Raw genomic sequence first — 21,241 nt, forward strand, 5'->3', positions numbered from 1 at the left:
AATATATTCACACACACACTTGATGGAAACAAAAGTTTCATCAATGCATTCACTCCGTTTTTATTCTATGCTTTTTAAAAAATGTTCATCCCAATGCACTAAATTGATTTCATGACCCACTCATGGGTAACCACCTACTATATGAAACCCACTGGCTGGATGGAGCACCTCCTTTCTTTTGCAAAGGGCTCTAGCTAACCAGACCAGGCAGAGAAGCCATTCTAAGCAGTCTAGCTACCAGGAGAAAGAGAGGTCCCTTTCCAGTTGTGCCTATTTCACTGTCTGATTTTTTCACTGTAAAGCTTTTTCTTAATAATATGAGTAAATGTTTCAGCCAAATTGAATTCTTGGTCATTTTCCAACACAGGGAGACATTTTTCCTTATCATTTTCTTAAGTTTTTTCAGTGTATATCTCTCTATGAATCCACACATGTCTGTCTTCTGTCATGTTTTCCAGGCCTGTTTCCTCCTCCAGACTGTGAAAACCTTGAGGACAATGTTCATCTTGGGACCCCAGAACTCAGCACATTTTCTGACACACAGTAACCCTGCTAAATTGTGTATGAGTTGCTTATAAAGCTAATTAGAACATTATGGAGTTTTGCCTTTTCTCCACATTAATGAATCTAAGCTTTTTTCCCTCCACATTCCCATAGAAGCTTCTTTGCCTGTCCTTTGCTCAAATGCATTCCCAGGTTTTCATGTTCCCTTTCAGTTGTGACACTTCATTCAATGAACACCTACTAGGCAAGGTGCCTGGGTGGGCATGGAGAATACAATATTTCACTCAGGAGACCACATTCTATTGGAGGGATGGACATTTAAAGGGAGACTTAAAACCTAGTGTGTAAGGGCTAAAACAAAGCATGAACAGAATGCTTTTCCCGTAAGAGACCAACGTTCCCCACCTGCTCCATCTTACATCTTTCCTTTAATTTTTAGGAGCCAGGCTAAATCAGGAGCTGTCTTAACACTTCCATTTAGCTTTTTCTAAAAATTAAGATATGACTCAGGCTGTAGGAGGAAGTAAGAGGAAGCAAAAGCAATAATTGCCAGGTATTGAATCCCCAGAGGGAGGTACTTTATCCAAATTCGGTCTTTAACCCTTTCCGTGGATGGAGAGTTTGATTTCATGATGATTTTTCTTTTTATTAAAGACATTAAGTCTCTAACACAATGCTAGTAGGTATAAATTGGCTGTGTGACCCACTCTGTCATTCTGTTCTCATCAGAACAATTAGCTTGATATAGTAGACTCTAGCTCCCTCTTGGCTGTGGTGATCCATTTTTCTAGATGCATGGCAAAATAAACTGCTAAAGAACAAAAGCAGTGAGAAGCAATGGCTGATAGGAAATAGGAAACACATTATAATGAAAAGGAGTAAGTAAAATATCAAAATGGTGGGGAGTGGGATATTTTCCACCCAACTCCTCATCATTGTAGACACAAATAAGCTTGCCTATACTCTTTGGCCAACATGGAGAAATGCCTATTTGAGATTACGGTAAAAGCAGCCCTCATGCTGTGTTTTAATTAGGTGGAATTGCTTCTTTATTATTGTTTTATTCACAGAATCCTTGTTGGGATTTACCTACATAATTAAGTTTCTTTGTTTACCATGGCTTTTTGCATCTTATTTCTCCATTGGTCTTGCATTAAATCCTTTTTTTTTAAAGATGTATCCATGTTAAACTTTCAGGATATTTTTCACCAAATGTCTTTTTCTTTTTCTCATTTTTAACTCATACTTTAGCTGGGTCCAGAGTCTAAATTGACAACTATACTTTATTTTATTTTATCTTATTTTTTTAGCACTTTGAAGGCATTCCTCTCTTTTGACTTCAATTATTTTTTGTAGAGAAGTCTAATTGTTCTTTGTAAGAAATCTTACTTCTCTTTGGCTGCCTTAAATTTGATCTTCTCTTGGATTTTGGAATTTTGCCGTTTTAAATTATGTATGTTGGTATAATTTCATTTCTATTTTGCTTGCTCAGAACTTATTGTGATTCCTGAATCTGAAGGTTGATGTTTTTCACCAATTTGGGGAAAGTCTTGAAAATCATCTCTTCAAATACTGCCTCTCCTTATTCTCTCTTCTTTCCTCCTAGGATGCTGGTTTTTCTTATTCCATTCTCTCTTTCATATTATCTATCTTTACATCTCTTTATATTGAACTTACGTAGTTTCATCAAATCCATCTTCCAGTTTGGTTAGTTTTACTTTGTTTCTGACAAATCTACTGTTTCATCTATCCACTGCATTTTTAGATTTAATAACTATTTTTTCCATTTCCATTATAGGTCTATTTTGTCTTAATATTTGCCTGTTTTTATAATGTCTTGATATTTTCTGTTCTCAGTTTCTTTTTATGTCATGAATAATTTTAAATATACTTATTTTAATATAAGCATTTAATGCTCTAAGTTTCCATCGAAGTACTGTCTCACAAATTTTGACATGCTGTATTTTCATTTTCATTCAATTAAAAATATTTTCTAATTTTCCTTGTGAATACTTGGCCCATTGGGTTATTGAGAAATATGTGTTTTATTTCCGAATAGTTGGAAAATTTCCCCAGATAACTTTCTGTTATTATCTAGTTTAATTCTGTTGTTGTCAGAGAACATACTTTGTATGATTTAAATCCTTTAAAATTTGCCAAAGCTTGTTTTGTGGCCAAAAATATGGCCTACCTGTAAAGAACAAGCCTCCTATTGTTCAGTGGAGTGTGTTCTGTATCAGGGGATCAATTTGGTTGATAAAATTGTTTGGGTCTTTTATGCCCTTCTTCTGTCTCCACACTTAGGATTGTTAGGTCTTCATTATGAATTGAGCCTTTAAAAAAAAGTAAATTCTTCTTAACCTCTGATATTATTTCTTGTTCTACAGTCTGCTTTGTCTGTTATCAATATGCCACTTCAATTTCCTTTTTATTAGTGTTTGCATGATGTATCTTTTTCCATTCTTTTGTTTTTAACCTATTTATGTTTTCATATTTAAAGTGAGTTTGTTGTTGTCAGGTCTGACAATCTCAGCCTCTTATTTGGAGTGTTTAAACCAAGCACTGGCAAACATTTTCTGTAAAGGGCCAGATACCAAATGTTTTAGGCTTTGTGGGCAATATGCAGACTCTGTCGCATATTCTTGGCCTCCCTTCCCTCCACCAAATCCTTTAAAAATGTAAAAACCATTCTTAGTTTGTGGGCCCTATGAGAATAAGATATAGGCCATATTAGGCTATAGTTTGACTTTTCATTGAGGCCATTTAGATTCAATATAATTATTGATATGATTGGATTTAAAACTGAATTTGTCTTTTTATTGCTCTTTATTCCTTGTTTTTCCTGCCATCTTTGAACTGAGTATTTTTTATGATCCCATTTTATCTCCTCTACTGATTTATTATTTACACCTTCAATTTATTTTTTAGTGCTTGCCTTAGGGTTTACACTATATGTCATTAACTTATTATAGTCTAATTTTTAAAAACCTTATACCCCTTTTCATAATGTGTAAGAATCTTAAAACAGTATACTTCCACATCCTTTGTGCTAATGTTGTCATACATTTATTTTGCATGTGTTTTAATTTGTCATTGTTTCTATTTTTTTGCTTTGAAGATTCGATTATCTTTTTTTCATTTAAAATTTATTGAAGTATATCACTTATACATAAACATACATAAATAGTAAGTGTATAGTAAAAGTTGTGAACTTATAAAACAAACATGCATAATATCATCATACAGGGCTTTCATACTTCACCCTACCACTAGTACCTTGCATTGTTGTGGAACATTTTTAACAAATGATGAAAGAGCATCCTCAAAATATTACTACTAACTAAAGTATCTCACATTTAGTGTATTTCCCCCCAACCCATCCTATTATTATTATAATATATATGATGTAAGTTATGAACATATGTTATGTTATGAACATAAATAAATAATAAATGTTTAATAAAAGTTGTGAACTTACAAAGCAATCATGCATAATACCATCATACAGAGGTCCTATACATCAGCCTACCACCAACACCTTGCATTGTTGTGAGACATTTCTTACAAATTATGAAAGAATATCATCAAAATCTTGCTACTAACTATAGTCCATATCTTACATTTGGTGTATTTTTCCTCCAACCCACCCTATTATTTTTAAAATATATTATTATTGTAGAAGTTGTGAACTTATAAAACAATCATGCTCATGGTACAGAATTCCCACACAACACCCCTCCATCAACTCACACTATTGTGGAACATTTGTTACAGATTGTGAGATAATATCATTAGACTGTTACCGCTATCCATGGTCCATAGTATACATTTGACACACTTTTTCCATACTCTCCCATTATCAACACAGTGCATCTTTGGCATAAATGCATGAATATTATAGTATTGCTGTTAACCACAGTCCATAGTCACTCCAGTTGTAGTTTTCCCACGCTTCTCCACATTCCCACCACCCTGCAATAGTGACATACATCTGCCTTAGCTCACAAAGAACTCTCTTTCATCTGTACCATCAACCACAATTTCCATCCACCTCTGGGTTTACTATGTTACTCAGTCCCTAGATTATTTTCTAGCTTTCTTTTAATTGACATTTACGTCCCTAGACTACCTTTTCCAGACACATTCACATTTATAAACCATAGTATTGCATAGTATTACTCACTATGTGTTACCATCAACTTTATACATTTCCAAATTTTACAGCAAAGTTAATTAAAATTTCTACATATATTAAGCATCAGGAGTCCATCTCGGCCCTCCTCTTATTGCCTTTAAGAATACACCACCTGCCACCAGCTCTTGAAGATGTTTTCTTCCATTTGCTTCTAGAAGCTTTAAGGTTCTTGCTTTTATACTTAACTCTTTGATACATTTTGAGTTTAATTTTTTTATAAGGTGTGAGATAGGGTTCCTCTTCCTTTCTTTTGGCTATGGATATCCAGTTCTCCCAGCACCATTTGTTGAATAGACTGGTCGGCCCAAGCTGGCTGGCTTTGACAGGCTTGTCAAAAATCACTTGACCATAGGTAGATGAGAGGGTCTGTTTCTGAACTGTCAAGTCAGTTCCGTTGGTTTATGTGTCTGTCTCTATGCCAGTACCATGCTGTTTTTACCACTGTAGCTAGGTAATATGTTTTAAAGTCTAGAAGTGAGAGTTCTCCAACTTTGTGTTTCCTTTTTAAGATGTTTCTGGCTATTTGGGACCCCTTACCCTTCCAAATAAATGTGATAATTGTGTTTTTCATTTAAAAAATGCTAGTGGAATTTTTATTAGGATTGCATTGAATCTGTATATCAGTTTGGGTAGAATTGACGTCTTGATATTTAGTCTTCTAATCCATGAGCAGGAATGTTCTTGCAATTATTTATGTCTTTTTAAATTTCTTTTAACAATTCATTGTAGTTTTCTGAACACTATATCCTAGGTTCAGTTTTTGCCTATTTGATTCTTTTAGTCAGTATCGTAAATGGAATTTTTTCCCCTTGACTTCCTCCTCAGATTTTGCATTACTACTGTCTTTTAAAGTCTATTTCATCTGATATAAGTATAGCAATTTTGTTTTTTTGTTGTTTTTGTTGTTACTGCATGTGTGGAATATCCTTCGCCAGTCTTTCACTTTCAATCTATTGGTATCCTTGGATCTAAGGTGAGTCTCTTGAGGACAGCATATAGATGGCTCATATTTTCTTATTCATTTTTCCAGTCTGTGTCTTTTAACTGGGGAGTTTAAACCATCAACATCCCATGTTATTACTTTAAAGAGAGTTCTTACTTCAACATTTTGACCTTTGGATTTTATCTGTCATATTTTATTTTCACTCTTTTGAGACTTTTGATTACTTTCACTGATATAATCTTCATTTCTAGACTTTTTTCCAAGCCTCTCTCTCCTGTCTTTTCTTTCAAACTGGAACAAACCCTTTAGTGTTTCCTGCAAGGCCAGTCTCTTTGTTATAAACTCTCTTAGTTTCTATTTATCTGTGAATATTCTAAACTTGCCCTCACTTTTGAAAGACAATCTTGCCAGACATAAGATTCTTGGCTGGAAGTTTTTCTCTTGTAGTATCTTAAATATATCACACCACTGTCTTCTTGCCTCCATGGTTTCTGGTGAGAAATCTCCACTTAATCTTATTGGGTATCCTTTATATGTTATGCATTGCTTTTCTCTTGCTGCTCTCAGAATTCTCTTTTTGTCTTTGGCAGTTGAAATTCTGATTATTATGTGTCAGTTGGTCATTTTGGATTTATTTGGATGGGAGTATGTTGTGCTTCTTAGAAACGGATATCTATGCCCTTCAATAGGGTTGGGGAATTTTCTACCATTATTTCTTCAGATATTCCTTCTGTCCCTTTTCCCTTCTCTTCTCCTTCTGGGATACCCATGACATATATGTTTGCATGTATATTGCTGTCATTTAGTTCTCTGAGAACTTGTTCAATTTTTTCAATTCTTTTCTTCATCTGTTCTTTTATATGTTCATTTTCAGAGACCATGTCTTCAAGCTCACCAATCATTTCTTCTGCCTCCTCAAATCTGCTGTTATGTGATCTCAGTGTATTTTTATTTCATTTATTGTGACTTTCATTCCCATAAAATCTGCTTTTTTCTATGTATGCTTTCAAATTTTTATTTGTGCTCATCCAATGTCTTCTTAATATCCTTAATCTCTTTAGCCATCTCATTGGATTTATTTAAATTTGAACAACTATGATTAGTTTTCTCAACTCCTTTATACCATCTGGAGGCTTATTGTGTTCTTTTAACTGGGCCATATCTTCCTGTTTCTTGGTATGGATTGTAGTTTTTGTTGGTTTCTTGCCATCTGCCTTACTAGCTGTACTTATTTTGGGTGCAGTTTTTCTCTTTAGTTTAGGCTTCTTGCCCTTTCTCCCTTGCTGGTTGTATAATAGGAGCTGAGGATGGAGTTGGTGCTGTAAGTTGTGGAGGCTCAAGCTGCCCATGTTGCCCCAGGGACTGATGAATCTTCTCCCACCTTTCTCTTTTGCCATGGATAGGGACAGAGACACAGCTGTATGTAGTAATCCAAGTCATGCAAGCCTAGACTGTAGTTGCCGGGAGAGACTGATGAAGGCATGCCCTTCCTCCCCTGCCTGGGGTGGGGCGGAACTGAAGGTGTGGGTGGCAATCTGTGCTGCGTGGGCCCAAAATGACTGCAGTTGCTCCAGCAGACTTCTGACTTCTGAAACTCTGTGCCAGCCGAATGTACCTGCAGTTTCCAGAAGAATCCGGTGTAGGTCCCACCACCTTCCTCCCTGCCAGAGGTGGAGCTAGGGCTGCAGTCTGATTTGGGTGGAAAGAAGCTGGTCCCTGCCATCACTGTGATTTTCATTCAGCCTGGCTTCCCCTAAACCAGGGGTGAAATCAAAATTGTGGCTACCGGCATCTTTCTGACTTGGACAGGTTTAAACTTAAACTGTTGTAAGGATTATACTTTAGCCAGCCTGATTTTCAAATCAGTAACTGAAGTTGGTGTCCAATGGTTTCTTCCTCCCCTGTTCCAGGAAATGGAGCTTCCAATTCCAGCCACAGAATAGCTCCTGAAGTGGCTTGTGCAGCCAGTGGAGGCTGGGCACTTGCCTCTGTGGCATGGAGTGCTCTACTTACCAATCTTCTCTGCAGACAGGCAGTCTCCTTCTTCCATTCTTTCAAGGATGTTGCAGGATGCGCTTCTGGTCTCCTGGATCCCCCAGTTAGGTGCTTTAGATAGCTCTGGGTGATTACTAACTGCCCTGTAGCTGACTATAGGAGTGCTTTACTCTACTGCCATCTTGTTGGTTGTCCTCAATTATCTTTTTTTTTAAAGGACTTATTTTATTTATTTCTCCCCATTGCCCTCGTTTGCACTTGCTGTGTCTGTTCATCTTCCTTGTTTCTTTTTTTAGGAGGTGCTGGGAACCAAACCTGGGACCTCTGATGTGGGAGGGAGATGCCTGATTTCTTGAGCAACCTCTGCTCCCTGCTTTGTTGTGTCTCATTGTTTCTCTTCCCTGTGTCTCTTGTGTCATCTTGTTGTGTAAACTTGCCATGCCTGCCCTTTGTGTCAGCTCCCTGTCTTTTTTAGGCAGCACTGGGAATCTCTGCTCCCTGCTTTATTGTGTGTTTCACTATGTTCCCTCTTCTTGTGTCTCTTGTGTCCGCTTGCCATGCCTGCCCATCACGCCAGCCCACTGTCTTTTTCAGGAGGCCCTGGGATCTGAACCAGCAACCACCCATGCGGTAGGCAGGAGCCCAGTTGCCTGAGCCATATTCACTTCCCTCCATTATCTTTTAAAGTGATTAAAATGAAAAGGAACAAAAATATCTTTCATATTTACCTTCAATTTTACCATTTTTAATTCATCTTAGTTCTTTGTCTCTCTATCTTTAATATTTCTGCTGGCAATATATTTTCTCAGCTTTTGTTTGCCTGCAAAAAGTCCTTATTTGGCTTCATGTTTGAAAGATATTTTCCTTGGGTATGGAATTCTGGGCTGACAGGTTTTTTTCTTTTAGTACTTTTAAGATCCACTTCACTCTCTTCTGGACTGTATATTTTCTGACAGGAAGTTTGCTGTAATTCATATCTTTTTTCCTCTATGTCATATGTTTTTTTCCTCTCTCTCATCTGGCTACCTTCAAAATTTTTTTTAATTTAAGCAATTTGAATATTATATTCCTAGAGGAACGTGTATATATGTTTCTGTACACATGTGTATGTGTAGTTTATCTTGCTTGGTGTTCTCTGAGTTTTTGGATCTGTAGCTTGATAGTGCTCATTACTTTCGGAAAATTTGAAGCCATTATCACTTCACATATTTCTTCTGCCTCATTCTCACTCTTCTCATTCTGGAATTCCAATTATAAGTTTATGCTGGAATGCTAGATATTGCCCTTCAGCTCTCTGATGCTCTGGTTTTTTAAAATATTCTTTTCTCTTTTTTTCTTTCAGTTTTGATTTCTATTGACATATCATCAAGTTCACTAATTATTTTCCTGATGAGCCCACTGAAGAAATTCTTAATGTGTTACATTGCATTTTATTGTTAGCATTTCCATTTGACTCTTTCTTATAGCTCCCATCTCTCTGCTGAAATTTCCCATCTTTTCATACATGTTTTCCACATTTTCCCCACAAGCGTCTTTACCTTATCAATCATAATTATCATAGCATTATAGTTCCAACACTGGAACTTTACTGAGGCTTGATCTGTTTAATTAGTTATTTCTTGATGATGGGTTCATTTTTTTCTTGCTTTTTTGTGTGTCTTGTAATTTTTTATTAAATGTCAGCCATCATATATTGAAGCACAGTAGAGATTGAGGTAAATTATTTTTATACCTGGAAAAGGACACATTTCTTCTCTCATAACATTAGCATGGGGCAGGAGAGGATTGAGTTAATATAGTCAGAGCTAGAGCTGGGTGTGGGCTTTGTTGTTGCTATTGATATTTTCAGTGCACCACAAGATTCAATTCCTCCAGTGGGCTGTGGTTACCTTGTGTTTAGAATGAAAGCTGGGGTGTCAGAGGGTTTTCCCAGTGTTCCTATTTCCCTCTTGACTTTTAGCCTTCTCTGAACAACTGCAGGGCAGAAAGTGTCCTCTCCAGATCCTTCCTCACCCTCAATTGTATAGTACTTTTACTTTGTACTCCATACTAGGCTTTTGGTGGACAGTGGATTTTTCTGTTGTTCTAATATAGTCTTAGTCTTAGTCATAGGCAGAAGTGATGTACCTGGGCCATAGGAGTAATGATTGTTTGGTTGCTTGTTTTCAGAACTCTTGCAACTTCATCCCTCAGCATCCAACCTTTGCCTTTTATCATGGTTTGTCTTGCTAGAAGTTTCTTGCTCCTCTCCAGTAGTAGTAGCTTTCTGTTCAGTAACAGTGAGAGACCTTGAGCCCAAGACACCTTCATATCTTTCTTCCAGAGGCAAAACAGTTTTGATTCTACAACCCTGCCTCCCCCAAATGAATGGATCTTTGCCTGTGCTGTGGAAATAAGAAGGTTTGTTTAAACTTCCCCAGAGGTTTTATAGATTAAAGCTACTGGGAAAGTGGAAGGGGCTACATTCCTGTCCCTGTAGCAGTTGTACATTTCCTTCTTGCCTGCACTGCTAAAGGGGGCCTCTTTAGTCTCCTGTTTTGCCTCAATACTTCCTTTGAGCATCTGTGGTGGTTTGAAATTGTATGTGCACCAGATAATCATATACTTAAAGCTCATCCAGTCCTATGGGTGTAAACTTATTGTAAGTAGGACCTTTTGATTCAGTTAAGGTATGGCCAAAGTGGATCTTAAATCCTTTTACTGGAGTCCTTTATAACAGGATGACTATGGTGAGAAAGAGAGAAAAAAAGCCACGGACACAAGAAGCCGCAAGCAACAAAACCTGGAAGAGAAGGGAGAGACCAGCAGACTCCACCATGTGCCTTGCCATGTAATAAAGGCATCCAGGACCACCAGGAACTAGTTTTCATGGAGAAAGCACTGCCTGGTGATGCCCTGATTTAGACATTTTTCTCAGCCTCTAAAGCATAAGCTTGTAAGCTAATAAATTCTCACTATAAAAAGCCAGCCCTTTTTATGGTATCTGCTTTTGGCAGCCCAGCAAACTAAAATAGCATCTTATGGAGACCTATGGAGAAGAGCTTCTGAGTGACTACAAACTCTCCTTGTGTCTGAGGTCCCCAATTTTTCCAAATTCATATGCTATTCCACACTTGGCTTTTAAGAATTTGCTGATTACATCTTACTCATTTGTAAGGTGGTCACCGCTTTTCCCAATCTTGGCCAAAGATGAAAAAAGTTCACATGTCCTATCTTTCCTTTGTCAGTCTTGCCCCTCTATTGAATTTAGTTCACTTAGTTACCCTGCTGCTTGAGCTCTCTCATGGGCTTAAGGGAAGCTATGACTTTGTAGATTATCATACTTTTTTTTTTTTGACTAGGGAAAGATAAAGTTTTTTTTTTCCTTTTGGCAGTGATTTACATTTTAAGTGGAAATGGAGGTCCTGAAACATACTTATTTCAAAGATTCCATAAAATGGTTCAATTATTTGAATTTCTTGGGGTCTAATAGTGCTATTCATTATGTTTGCTGGTTCTTACTCATGATATATTGCTTCCCAAGTATTTTCTGTTTTGAAGTATAAGTTCATGTTTGGCAAGGTTTTGTCTGTGAAAATCCTATGTAGCCTGGGTTGAGGGTATATTCTTCACAACAGTTTTGCATTTCCTAATATCAAGGGCCTCAGGTCCCACGGCTATTATTGGACAGGTTAATTATATTAGTTTCACAGCTTAGCTATACCAGAATATGCAGAAAGGACCAATTCGAATTACAAATCCTGTGTGGCACAGGTCTATGGTTCTAAATACTTAGTCAAGAACTTTTTTCCTGTCTATTTCCCAGGCTGTTAAAGAGAAATTTTCTTGTTAGCTCCCTGTGCTTGAGAGAGCTTTTCTAACTATATTATCTTTTTACTAAGGTTATAGCCCTTTGATAATTATAGCATTATGCAAGGATTTCATTTGGAACTCTTTTTCTCCCTAAGCTTCATCCTCTGCAAATGAGCTTTAAAAACAAATTCCTGTGTCACAGAGGGGACAATCACAGCCTAGGATTGCTTTGAAGTTAGATCTAAAACTTACTGCACTAGATTTTAATTCTCTCTTGGTTTCTTGGCCTTGAAGATTTCCTTTACTTTATATACATTTTAAAAATACTTAGTGTCTTTTATTTAGCATTTCTAAAGATTTTTGAATTATACAGTTAAATCATTGCCAAAAAAAAAAATAAGTTAATTGCATTTTAAAAATGCTTTAATTGGACTTCCAGTTAGCTTAGGAAAATGGCAGCCACCTAGGTCTATATCTCCTATAATTTCCTCTCAAAATACAGAAAAATAGGAAGGAAAAATAGAACTTCACAAAATCACACCCTCAGCATAACATAAATACCAAAAAATGCTCAAATTTCAAAATATCTGTAAGAAAAAAAAGAAAAATTACCAAATCACAGTGCCCAATCTCCATGCCTGTGCTCTGCACCTTCTCCAGCCAAGACTTGTTGGTGAGCAAGGTCAGCCTGAGATAAACTGGCAGGAAAGAAAAAGGGAGCTAGTAAAGGGCCTGAGTTGGCTCTAAACCCACTGTTAAAATGAGTAAATCTGAAAGACTGAAAATACTAATGATGTGTCCTCATAGATCAGAGAATGGTCTGCAGAGAGAGACTTAAAGAGTACATGTGCGAGAATCAGATGTGGCTCAAGTGACTGGGCTTCTGTCTACCATATGGAGGATTCTGGGTTTGATTCCTGGGGCCTCCTGGTGAAAAGTGAGCATGGCACGGAGAGCTGGTGCAACAAGATGACGCAACTAAAAGAGACACAGAGGAGAGAGAGTGAGAGACACAACAAACTAGGGAGCTGAGGTGGCTTGGGCAATTGGGTGCCTCTCTCCCATGTCAGAAGGTCCTGGGATCAGTTTCTGGTGCCTCTGAAAGAGAAGATGAGAAGAGAAGACAAATAGACACAGAAGAACATGCAGTGAATGGACACAGACAGCAGACAGTGAGTGCACGCAGTGATGGGGGTGGGGCGGGGAATAAATAAATGTTTTTTAAAAAAAGAGTTATGTGTGAATTTGATGTGCCAGTCTTCAAAACATATTGCATTTTGGGGAGAGAAAAGACAAAAAGAAAGGGATAGGCTCCCTTTGTCAATTAAATGATGCAGGAGAGGCAAAAGGAGAAAATGTACAGTCCTTTAAGATGAAAGAAAACCCCCAAAATCAAAGAATATATGCATTCCTCTTGCACCCAAACAAGCAAAATAGTCACTAAAGATTCAGATTTTGCTGTACTGACAAGAAAAGACACTATCTATGAATCTTATACCCAAGCACCTCAAAAACTAGCAGGGGAAAGTAATTTTTTACACAAAATGACTACAAATAATTAGAAAATGACACCCAACACACATCAACAGAAAAAAATAAAAACAAGCAAGAAGTAAAAGAAAATTGTGAGACAACACTCTAAAATGGAATAAATATTCTCAAATAAGTATTTGGGGATATGAAAAACCACTTTGAATCAGAAATTCAAAACCTGAGAACAAAATCAAACAAAATACTGAAAGAAATTAAGGACATTTGAAAGAACTTCATTAAATAAAAGGAAGGAAAAGATACCATTATTTAAAAAGAAAAACTGTAATTCCAAGAGTCCCAGAAGATAATAGACTCATGTGAAAATTTAATAAGAGGTATTCAAGGAAATCAACCAAGAGAATGATAATGAGAGAAAGAAAGAATAAAAAAGAATCAATAAGGGAAGCGGACTTGGCCCAATGGATAGGGCATCCATCTACCACATGGGAGGTCCACGGTTCAAACCCTGGGCCTCCTTGACCCGTGTGGAGCTGGCCCATGCACAGTGCTGATGCGTGCAAGGGGTGCCCTGCCACGCAGGGGTGTCCCCCGTGTAGGAGAGCACTACGTGCAAGGAGTGTGCCCCATAAGGACAGCCGCCCAGCGTGAAAGAAAGTGCAGCCGCCCAGGAATGGCGCCGCACACATGGAGAGCTGACGCAGCAAGATGATGCAACAAAAGGAGACACAGATTCTCGTGCCGCTGACAACAACAAAAGCAGACAAAAAAAGAACATGCAGCAAATCGACACAAAGAACAGACAACTGGGATGGCGGGAGTGGGGGTGGAAGGGGAGAGAAATAAATAAATCTTTAAAAAAAAAAGAATCAATAAGAGAATGGTAGAAATAGAAGATACGCAGACATTGAATAACATTAGTATATTTGGTGTCCTGAAAAAGAAAAGAAAATGACAACAATGGAATTAATATTTATGATAGTTTGAATCTGTATATACCCCAGAAAGAAAAAAAAAGAAAAAACATGTTCTTAAATCTAATCCATTCCTGTGGGTGTAAACCCATTATAAGTAGGACCTTTTGATGAGGCTACTTCAGTTAAAGTGTGATCCATCTCATTAAGGATGGCTCTTAATCTTATTACCAGAGTCCTTTACTAACAAATTGGAGGGGTGGGGGAGAGAGAGAGAGAGAGAGAGAGAGAGAGTGAAAGCCATGGAAGCAAGAAGCTGAAATCAACAAAACGTGGAAAGGAAGGGAAAGACCAGCAGATGCTGCCACATGCCTTGCCAGAGGAGCCAACGATTGTTGGCAGTCAATCTTTACCTTGATGATTCCTTGATTTGGACATTTTCACAGCCTCAAAATTGTAAGCTAATAAAACCCCATTGTTTAAGTCAACCCATTTCATGGTATCTCCTTTAAGCAGCCTGGGAAACTAAAATAATATTTAAACTATAATCCAAGAAAACTTGGAAAAGGAAAACCTGAATCTAATTCTAAAAGTGTTTGCCATGTACCTGAGAAAATTAACTCTGAGACATATTCTTATAAAGCCACTGGATTTCAATGATAAAGAAAAAAGGATGAGGCAAAAACCTTCAATAACTTATCAAGGCAAAAATTACAATGAAAACAGACTTGTAAAGCAAGGGAACAATGGAAAAGCCATTCTTTAACAACTCAATGAAAGAAAATGTAAACCAAAGGTTTTATAAGCATCTAAGTGTCCATCAAGAATCAATTGAGGCGGCAGAATTGGCCCAGTGGTTAGGGCATCCATCTACCACATCAGAGGTCCGCAGTTCAAACCCCGGGGCCTCCTTGACCCGTGTGGAGCTGGCCCATGCGCAGTGCTGATGCGCACAAGGAGTGCCGTGCTACGCAGGGGTGTCCCCTGTGTAGGGGAGCCCCATGTGCAAGGAGCGTGCCCCGTAAGGAGAGCCGCCCAGCACGAAAGAAAGTGAGGCCTGCCCAGGAATGGTGTCACCCACACGGAGAGCTGACATAACAAGATGACGCAACAAAAAGAAACACAGATTCCTGTGCTACTGACAACAACAGAAGCAGACAAAGAAGACAACACAGCTAATAGACACAGAGAACAGACAACCGGGGTGGGGAGGAGAGAAGGGGAGAGAAATAAATAAATAAACAAATCTTAAAAAAAAAAAAAAAGAATCAATTGAAACATAAGAATGTAGGTAATTATGTACCCATGACCCATTCTTAAAATTAGTAGATGGTCTTCCTCCAACCAAACGGTGAGTGGAAAACTTCAGCAAAAAGACTGTGTCTGCTTGTCTTCTCTTCTCATCTTCTCATTAGGAGGCACACATACATACACACATATCAAACAAATGTGAAAGTTGAAGACTAATGTATAAATGTAATATGTATAGGAAAGTAGAAATAATGCAACTAATATTAGGATAAGAGAAAGGTGAAGAGAATAGAATCTCATTGATTCTTGTATAAGCAATAGCTGAGAGATCAAGTATCCTATTAAAAATTGACAAACTGCATACTTAATATTGTAATAAGAAAAAATGTGGTCCATGGACATTAACAAAAAGTTATAAGATCAAAGGTAACCACAAAACAACAATGTATACCTTCTTAAATTCCAAAAATATTTTTTTATAATTTAAAGAACAAGGAATATTAACCTTTTATAGAAATAAACATAGCAAATCTAACACAATACACATTAATTATATAACATTATAAGAGTTGTGATCAAATTTATTAGTCGTATCAAAAATGTGATTGGGCTTAATTCATCCATTAGTTGTTTTCCATTTACTTCAGAAAGCAAGAGTGCTGTATACCTAAAATAAAGTGATCCAAGATGGTTAAAAATAAAGGATAAACATATACCAGGAAAATCAAAACAATAAGAAAGCAGAGGTAGTGATACTGTATTAGTCAAGGTAAAATTCAAGGGCAAAAACACTAAACATGGAAAGAAGTTCACTTTTTATATTTAAATCTAGACTTCACAATGAAGATATAACACTCATGAAAATCTATGTGCCAAACAACACAGGTTTCACGTTTGTAAAGCAAACACTGCAGAGATGAAAGGGGACATACACAGAAACACATTAATAGTAAGAGAATTTCACATACCATGCTCATGGAAACATAGATTAAAAGGATAAAAAATAAGAAGAGAGGCGATGTGGACCCAGGGCCTTCTCTAAATCCTTAGCACATAACTGCCTGTGTGACCTAGACATAAATTAAAGGTTAACACCCCTCCCCAGAAGGAAGAGAATGTATAGACATTATTGTAAACTATAATTTTCCTGAGCATAGTGAAAACATCACCAGACCCCATGTGTATGCTTCACGTGACCCCAGCAGGATCTCTGTTCTCATACTCTATGGAATGCCCTAGTTCTAAACCCCTTATATATCATCCCTCATTTTCTCATCTCTTTGCAGAGCGATATTTTCATTCTCTGAACTGCCACCATCAGAGATACTCTCCTGTCCATAAGTTCCAATAAAGCTTATGCCTGAGAAAATGCTAGGTGTGTTCTTTCATCTTGTGGCCTCCCCAACTCATGCCCTTCAGGAGTTGGGTTCTAACAGGAGATCTAAATGACATAATCAGTAAGATTATGAATATACACCAAATAACCTCTACACCTTCATGAAAAAAGAAAGCACCTTCTTCTCAAGCACTCATGGAACATTCTTAAAAGTTGATTATATGTGGTCACAAAGAAAACATATGTAAACTTTATAAAGTAGAACTATCACAACCCCTTCAGATCACAATACAGTAAAACTTGAAACAAAACAAAAGCAAAGACAAAAGGCCCTGCCACCTGGAAATTAGAAAACATTTTATTAAAGAACTTCTGGGTAAAAGGAAAGTACAAACTGAAATTATAGAATTTCAAAGAAATGATAATGTAAATGCTTTGTATGAGAATTTTTGGTATACATTTAAAGGAGCATAGCACTAAGGACTTGGTAAAATGAAAAAAAAAGAAATGAAAGGATTATTCAGCTCTAAAAACTAGAAAAAGGAGGACAACAAAGTAAACTATAAGAAAGCACAATGAAGAAAACGTTAAATATAAAAATAGGAATTAATCAGATAGAGAATGGAATTACTGTAGGACTCATTAATACATCAAACCCCTGGGTTTTGAAAAAAATTAACCTCAACAAGCTACTAGTTTACTTGATAAAGAAGAATAGGAAAAGGCATACATTTATTTTTTAAAATTACAGGGAAAATAATAATTGAAGCAAATGAAATTTTAAAGATCATGAGACTATTTTAAAGACCTCTATGAAAATACATTTGAATACCTAGAAGAAATGGATACTTTCCTAGGGAAATATAGATGATCAGTATTAACCCCACTTGATTAGGAAAGCTTAAGGGGATCACTTTCTCTAGAAGAAACAGGATTACTCCAGAAACAAGCGCCCAGACTGAGATGGTTTCACAGGGCATTTCTAATAAATCTTAAAAGATCAGATGATTTCAGTGCTCTATAAAATTTCCCAGGGAATCAAAATTAAATGAAATTGCAGGGACAGAAGCAGGACATTGTATAATATATCCTGCCATAGCCCACTGAGTGGACTGGGAGAAAGAATAAAATACAATGTAAACTATAACCCATGCTGTGTAGCCATTCTCTAAAACATATTCATCAAATGCAATGAATGTACCATACTAATAAAAGAAGTTGTTGATGTGGGAAAAGTGGGGGGTGTGGGAAGTGGGGTATATGGGAACCCCCTATATTTTTTAAAGTAACATTTTGTTTGATCTATATATCTTTTAAAAATAAATATATATTAATAAAAATGAATGAAATTTTTATGATTATGTATATCTGACAAGTATAACATTGATACTTCAACTTGCTTGTATTTTAAAAAAATGCAAAACAGGCTTAATTGTTTGGGTGCAAATTACTGAGTGCTACTCCAAGAGGAGTTCGTGACTTTTGAAGCACTGTTTTAATTGTTCCCACTTAAATCAGGATGGGTGACAAAGCAAATGCCTCCAAGAAAAAAATCTCAAAAGTTAAAAAGAAATTCAAAAAGAAAACCTGATAATGAAGAAATGGAGTTATTAGAGAAAGAGGTTAGAAACACAATGGAGAAAACAAAAACAAAACAAAACAAAACATGAGCCTCTGTCTCTGAAGTGACAGGAAAAACAAGCGTACTAATTTGAAACAGGTAAAAATAGCATCCAACAAGATAAAAATCTGGTGACCTCTTTCAAAGATTAGCAGAGAACATTTGCAAACTATGATGGAATCAGTAATAATAGCAATTTTGAATGACAATATTAAAGAAATTGAACAAATCCAGTATCATCTCAACTGCTTGAAGAAAAGATGCTACAACTGTGTGAAATGCTGAAAGTCTCCCAAAAAGCTGAAAGATTTAACTAATGTGTCAAGACTACTGAAAATGGGAAGGGCACAGCACAGAGCTAAGGAAGAAGATCTGGCATTAATGCAGGAAGAAATAGATGAAATAGTGGAGACCACAGAGTCAGTGACTGGGAACATTCAAATGCCTCAAAAGCAAACTTCAGGTTCTGACGAGTGAGGTGGAAGAAGAGAAGAAGGTAAAAGAGATGTTTCAAATGGATAGTAGTGGGGAACTCTCTCTTCCAGAACTTTTCTCAGAACAGTCTCAGAGCACCGATACTTAAGAAAGAAATGTTGGTACTAATTCCAAACTGGAATGCTCTTCTAAAGGACTTGGATGTTCTTCATAATTCATCCCAAAAACTTTCATCAAAAAAGCTTATATGAGACCGGATGCCTCTTAAGAAGTTTTGATATGAGATTTTTTTCATATTAATTTAATGTTTATGAATTTGTAAAACTGTTACCCTACAATATAGACTCTGATATTTCAGAGACTGAGGCTTCTGTGGGAATTATTGTCCCTTAATAATTATAGCACTTTAAAATTAGCCTATGCAGATTTACCATAAGCGTCTAGTGTAGACCTGGAGAATCTGTTTTAGCAACTGGCAAGCCTGGGAAATCACATTTATTATATTGCTGTAATTTTGGTTATTTGCCTGGAACCATAACATAAGACCAGCTGCAGTATGAAACTTAATAATGGCTGAATGGAGTTCATTTATTGCTTAGTGCAGGTAAGATAAAATGCTATGAGTTAATATATGTAAATGTTGGTATAATGCCTAATACCTAGTTTGCTATCTTTATTATCATTTACCTGATAGCTTGCAATTTGTGTCTGGTCATCTAGATCTTGAGAAATCCCCAAATGCCTTTATTCTTTTACATAACTTCCTAGTCTTTTTGTGGAGTAGTTAAACTTTGCCAGGTGCCTTTAACTGTGAAGGGAGTATTAACATTTTATTTCTTTGGTTGAATTAGTGAATAGATGTCGAATATTTATTTTCCACTGTGATCAAAGCATGCTTTTATTTCAGAAAACTATTAAAAAGGAAATGTAAGCAATTTATTCTCTCTAGTGGCCCCTTAAAACAAAAACCCTTCTTTCTAAACCATTTTTTCTTCATTGTGATAAGCATATGTCTATATGTGATTAAATTATCATTTAACTATATGAAAAAATCATTCCTAACAAATTATAGTCTATTGCTTGGGTTATTTTTATCTATTTGTGAAATAAAGTAACAATAATTTCATTTAAAAATGCTAAATAAATACTGGCAAGCAGACTCCAACATCATTTTCAGAAAATAATTAACATGATCAAGGCAAGGAGAATTTATTCCAGAATGTAAGGTTGGTTCAGTATTGGAAATTCCATTTTTATCGTTTTCCATATTAGTAGATCTAAAGAAAAAGATATAATCTCCAAAAATTCTGGAAAAGCCTTTGACAAAACTTAAAAGCACCCAAGAAAAAGGATTGGTGGATAATTACTTACATAAAAATACATATACCATTGTCCTAAAGCCAGGATCTTACTTACTGAGTCAACATTAGAGGCTAAACACTTCTACTAGGCTCATGAACTACCATTAAACATTACCCTAGACAAATTAGCCAATGCAGTTAGATGTACAAAATTTGGTTAAGAATAAGAAAACTATTTCTATTTGTAGATTATAATATAGTGTTCCTGGAAAACCCTAGAGGATCAATGTTAAAATAAACTCAAGCAATAAAAGAATTCAGTAAAGTAGAATTACAAATTAACATATAGAAATCAATGACCTTTGTTTACACACACACACTACCGTTAGAGTACACAATGGTAGAGAAAACCCCATTTATAACTGAAACAAAGAATATGGAACACTTGGGAATAAACTTAACATCTATGTACAATATCTATACAAGGAAAACTTTAAATTCCTGAATAACATGAACAAATCAAAGGACATCTCCTGTTATTGGATAGAACAATCCAACACCATAAAGATGTTAGTTCTCCTTAAGTTATTTAAAAACTTAAGTGCAATGCTAATAAAAATACCAATATGCTTTTCTTAAGAAATGAAATTAGATATATTGATGAAAAACATGCAAGAATAATCAAGAAAACACTGAAAGAAAGGACTAGCTCCCATTTAAGTATATCTTAAAAGAACAATGTGTTACTGGCATGTTAACAGACAAATAGACCAGGAGAATATGATTTGTAGCCCAAAATAAATATCCATATATATGGGAATTCAAGATATGATAAGTATGGCATCTCAAATTAGGGAACAAAGATGAACTGTTTAATAAATGGTGCTGAGCTAACTGATTAGCCATTTTGTAAAATTAGCCATACACAAAAATAAACTCCAAATAGATGAGGAATTTAAATTTAGCAGATAAAGTTATATAAATACTTAAGAAAAAATGGCATATTCCTTTTTAATCCTCAATATAAGGGAAGATTTTCTAGGTATCACTCAAAATCTAAAAGCAGTAAAATATTGATAATTTTGACTATTCAAAAATTGAATTCTTTGCATGTAAAACATTGTAAATGTAGTCAAAACACAACTGACAAGCTAAAGAAAATATTGGCAACAAATATATTTTAAAAATCGCTAATATTCTTATAAAGAACTCCTCAAAAAATGAGGACAAAGGACCAAAAAATCTAATAGAAAAATGGGGAAATAACTTGAACAGAAAATTCACAAAAGCAATATAAAAATGGATCTTGAACATATGAGATGTTCAACTCTCATTCATATCTAGAGACTTGCAAATTGAAACAACACTGAAATAGTACGTCTCATCCACTAGATTAGTGAAAATCAAAAATAACACAATTTTGGTGGGGAAACTGCCAGTCTCATACTGTCACATTCCTCTGA

At 36.1% G+C, this 21,241-nt stretch overlaps 1 protein-coding gene and 1 pseudogene across 2 annotated transcripts in view; one reads left to right on the forward strand and one right to left on the reverse strand.

Moving 5' to 3' along the window:
* Nucleotides 1-21,241, reverse strand: part of SPACA7 (sperm acrosome associated 7) — a 65,561-nt gene that overhangs the window by 18,932 nt on the left and 25,388 nt on the right. Inside the window, exons 6-7 of one of the 2 annotated variants that reach the window (XR_009180598.2) lie at nucleotides 19,165-19,285; nucleotides 15,646-15,752 (exon numbers count right to left, since the gene is read on the reverse strand). The exons of the other annotated variant lie outside the window; for it this stretch is intronic. The gene's annotated coding sequence lies outside the window, so the exon portion shown is untranslated. Of the gene's footprint in view, nucleotides 1-15,645; nucleotides 15,753-19,164; nucleotides 19,286-21,241 lie in introns of those variants that run through there. 2 annotated transcript variants of the gene reach the window in all.
* On the forward strand, nucleotides 17,855-18,745 carry LOC101417365 (centromere protein Q pseudogene; annotated as a pseudogene).

This window comes from Dasypus novemcinctus, chromosome 15 (genome assembly GCF_030445035.2).
Source record: "Dasypus novemcinctus isolate mDasNov1 chromosome 15, mDasNov1.1.hap2, whole genome shotgun sequence".
NCBI lineage: Eukaryota > Metazoa > Chordata > Mammalia > Cingulata > Dasypodidae > Dasypus > Dasypus novemcinctus.